This window comes from Theobroma umbraticum, unplaced genomic scaffold, assembly GCF_002168275.2.
Source record: "Theobroma umbraticum cultivar Fairchild unplaced genomic scaffold, ASM216827v3 scaffold_95.0, whole genome shotgun sequence".
NCBI lineage: Eukaryota > Viridiplantae > Streptophyta > Magnoliopsida > Malvales > Malvaceae > Theobroma > Theobroma umbraticum.
The window spans coordinates 2125290-2130078 of record NW_018397257.1 but is presented as its reverse complement, the minus strand read 5'-3'; the positions used below and the strand labels follow the sequence as shown (position 1 = coordinate 2130078).

Below are 4789 nucleotides of genomic sequence, written 5' to 3'. Positions count from 1 at the left end.
GCTATCTCATGAGTACAACATCTCCACTATAGTATCCAAAAACCTCCTATTCAAGCTAATAAATTTGAAATTAAGCCATCAAGTATTCAGATAATTTAGACTGTTGTTCAATTTGGGGGTTTGCCTAATGATGAGCTGAATGCCCACATTGTAATTTTTTTGAAAATTTGTGATACATTCAAAGCTAATGGTGTTACTGATGATGCCATAAGATTGAGGTTTTTCCCTTTTTTTATTGAGAGATAAAGCAAAGAGTTGGTTAAATTCGCTTTCTACTAGTTCCATTAATGATTTAACTCAAAAATACTTGGCAAAATTCTTCTCACTTGTTAAGTCCAAAAAGATGCAACATGATATAACTTCTTTCATACAATTTGATTTTGAATCACTATATGAGGCTTGGGAGATGTATAAGGATTCGATAAAAAACTATCCTCACCATGGATTACTTAAGTGGCTACAAGTTCAGGCTTTTTATAATTTTTTACTAGGACCTTTTGGAACTACCATTGATGTTGTCGTTTGAGGTGCACTCATGAGTAAATCCATTGATAAGGCTTATGATTTGCTTAGAGCGATAGCCTCCAATAATTATCAATGGCCATCTGAAAGATTGGGTACAAGAAAATTGTTGGAATTCATGAATTAAATGTGATAAACACTGTTTCTACACAATTGGTTTCTTTCATAAAGAAAATAGATAAACTAAGTGTTAATGCTGTTCAAAACTCTTTTATGACATGTGAATTTTATGGGGAAGAATATTCCAATGACAATTGTCCCATCTATTCTAACTCTTGTCAATTTGTTGGAAATAGGCAACAAAGCAATCCCTATTCCAACACTTATAATCCTAGTTAGAGGAATGATCCTAATTTTTCATGGAATAAAAACCAAGAGTCTTCATAAGCAGCTAAGTTAAACTTTTCTCTTGGATTTCCATCTAGAGGCCCCGTGCTAAAGAAAAAGCCTTCAATGGAGGATATGTTCATGCAATTCACAACAAAGAATGATACATTCATAACAAAGACCAATGCATTTATGACAAAGACTGATGCCTCCATTCAAAAACAAGCAGCTTCAATTAGAAATCTTGAGACACAAAGGGGCCAACTTACTAGTGCTTTAAATACTAGACCTCATGGAACCCTATTAAGTGATATTGAGCCCAACCCAAGAAGAGAAGGTAAGAAACACTGTAAAGCAATCCATCTTCGCCATGGAAAAGAGGTAAGTAAAAAGGTAAGTAGTAAGGATTTAAATTCTAAAATTTCAATTTAATTTGATAAGACAAAAATTGAAAAAGATGCTGAAAAAGAAATTTTGGTTGAACAATTTGTTGGAAATTCAAAAGAAAATCATAATTAAAAACTGCTCCCACACCCCCACCACCTTTTTCTCAAAGATTTCAGAAAGAAAAATTTCACAAACAATTCCATAGATTTATTGATGTGTTTAAAAAATTACATATTAATGTTCCCTTTGTTGAAGCTTTGAAGCTAATGCCAATATATGTTAAATTCTTGAAAGCCATCCTGTCAAAAAAGAGAAAATTGGGTTAGTTTGAAATTGTTGTAATTATTGAAGAGTGTAGTGCCATCATTCAAAAAAAGTTTCCACCAAAGGTTAAAGATCTAGGTAGTTTTACTATTCATTGTACTATTGGTGCTCTTTGTTTTGCTAAAACTTTTTATGATTAGAGTGCAAGTATAAATTTGATGCCATTGTCAATTTATAAAAAATTGAGTTTGGAAGAGATTAAGCCAACTTCTGTGACTTTATAACTTGCTGGTTTTGGTAAAAGTTGGTAAGTTTATTTTTTCAATAGATTTTATTATTCTTGATATGGAAGAAGATCATGAAATACCAATCATTTTGGTGAGACCATTCTTAAGAACTACTCGAGCTTTAATTGATGTGGAAAAGGTGAGTTTACTTTAAGGGTTGAAGATTAACAGGTAACATTTAGTATTTTTAGAGCTTTAAACTTTTCCAATGAACATGATGAATGTTTCTCAATTAATGTGGTGGATGACTTAACAAATAATGTGTTTATCGAAAATCATCAAGATCCACTAGAAACTTCTTTGAATTCTTCATGTGATATTATTGATGAAAAAGATCTTGAACATGCTATCCATCTTGATGCCCATTCACTTCTCCCAAGATCCCAATTTAAGTCCTTGGAATTATTAATTTCAACTTCACCAATCAAACCTTCCATTGAAGAACCTCCTTCACTTGAGCTCAAACCACTGCCTGATCATTTAAGGTATGCTTTTTTGGGAAATTCTTCTACATTACCACTAATTATGAACAGGAAAATAAACTCTTTCGAGTTTTAAGAGACTACAAAAAAGCAATTAGGTGGACCATTGCAAATATCAAAAGAATTAGTCCATCAATTTGCATGCACAAAATTCTTTTAGAAAAAAATCACAAATCAACCATTGAGCATCAATGAAGGTTGAATTTGATCATGAAAGAGGTAGTAAAGAAAGAAATTATCAAGTGACTTAATGCAGGTATTATCTATCCTATTTCTGATAATTCATGGGTAAGTCTAGTCTAATATGTCCTTAAAAAAGGACGTATGACTGTAGTTTCTAATGAAAATAAAGAGATCATTCCCACTAGAACTGTGACTAGATGGAGAGTATGTATGAATTATAGAAAATTGAACAAAGCCACTAAAAAAGATCACTTCGCACTACGTTTTATTGATCAAACGCTTGATAGACTAGCAGGTAAAGATTTTTATAATTTTTTTTATGGTTATTTTGGTTATAATCAAGTTTCCATTGCTCTTAAGGACCAAGAAAAAATCACCTTTACTTTTTTTTATGAAACTTTTGCTTTTCATAGAATACCTTTTGGACTTTATAATGCTCAAGTTAACTTTTAGAAATGTATGATGGCAATTTCTTTTATATGGTTGAAAAGTTTTTGGAAGTATTTATGGATGATTTTTCAATTTTTGGGATAATTTTGATGATTATCTATTTAATCTTGCTAAAGTACTTATGAGATGTGAAGAAACTAATTTAGTTCTAAATTGAGAAAAATGTCACTTTATGGTGCAAGAAGGCATAGTCTTAAACCATCGAGTCTCTAGTAAAGGTTTAGAAGTAAATAAAGCAAAATTGAAACAATTGAAAAACTTTCACCTCCCACCTCTGTTAAGGGCATTCGTAGTTTTTTAGGACATGTTAGATTTTATAGGAGATTCATTAAAGATTTTTCTAAAATTTCTAAACTGCTATGTAATTTGTTAAAAAAGGATAATCCTTTTAATTTTGATGATGCTTGCCATGTTGCTTTTATTGAATGGAAAAAGAGATTAATTTCTACTCCTATTATCACTGCTCCTAATTGGAATTTTCCTTTTGAACTAATATGTGATGCTAGTGATTATACCATTAGCATAGTTTTGGCCTAACAAAAAGTGAAGATTTTGCATTCTATTTATTATGCTAGTAGAACATTGAATGAGGATCAAGCAAATTACACCACAACTAAAAAAGAGTTGCTTGCTATTGTTTTCGCTTTTGATAAATTTCACTTTTATCTTGCTGGTACTAAAGTAATTGTCTATACTGACCATGTAGATATTAAATATCTGATCGAGAAAAAAGATGCAAAATCATGCTTGATAAGATGGGTACTTTTGCTTCAAGAATTTAGCTTAGAAATTCAAGATAAAAAAGGTACAAAACATCAAGTGGTAGATCATTTATCTAGATTGGAAAATAGAGAACAAAGTAGGAATTCAATAGTGACTAATGAGACCTTTCCTGATGAGCAATTATTTCATGTCAAGAAGCAGAAAATTTACTACAGTATGCTGATTTTGTAAAATATCTCCTGAGTAAACTCTTCCTTCTTGAATTTATGTCTGAACAAAAGAAGAAATTCTTACATGATGGCAAAAACTACATGTGGGATGAGCCTTTTCTTCATAAGCATTATGGGGATCAAATCATTAGAAAGTGTGTTCCTAACAAAGAATTTGAAAATATTCTTCATCATTCCATTCATCTAATTATGAAGGACATTATGGGGGGAAATGAACTACTGCAAAGGCTCTACAATCAAAATTTTACAAGCTCAGTTAAAATTCTACTACGCAAGTATACGTATCGAGTAGACAGTATATTAGCAAGCAGACTATCGATCCAACAAGGAATTGATCTAAAAGTTTACTAAGTACTAAAATTATAACAAATTAATCTTATCCAAACAATCAATATCAAATAACCAAATTAATTAACTAAAAATACTTAACCAAAATTTAAACTAAGAAAAATTAAAATAATAAATACTCAAGTAAATATCAAATTAAACAAGCCTAGGATTACAATATCCCTCACACTTCATCTAAAGCTTACCTCTCTTTCTTAACTTATTTCAATGGGTTGAGTTACTATGCTAAAGTCGTAATTTATTTATAAGGGTCTCTCGACTCATTTCATAAAAATATCTATTTTAATTAAAACACAATATCCCTATGTGAATTAAAATTAAAATAGACTCATTAAGTTTAGGCTATAATCTAGCTACATATGGCCTACAAGTATATCCCTATCTTAGATGCAAATCAATTAATATGATCATCTGCTATCCCAATTTTAGTCTATACTAAACTCCCTTTCTCAAGTTTGTCTAGGTTCCTAAATCAATTTAACTAGTGGCCAAGCAATTAAAAGTACTAAAAACAAATTGGAATAAACAATTCAATTCCCATTAAAGATAAGTAAGAAAGAGATTAAAAATTTAGATTACATGTGAG

At 30.7% G+C, this 4789-nt stretch overlaps 1 non-coding gene across 1 annotated transcript; it reads right to left on the bottom strand.

Moving 5' to 3' along the window:
* Positions 1 to 341: 341 nt before the first annotated feature.
* Positions 342 to 447, bottom strand: LOC149527426 (small nucleolar RNA R71). Its single transcript, XR_016351025.1, has one exon. It is a non-coding gene; the product is annotated as a small nucleolar RNA R71 (small nucleolar RNA).
* Positions 448 to 4789: the final 4342 nt, after the last annotated feature.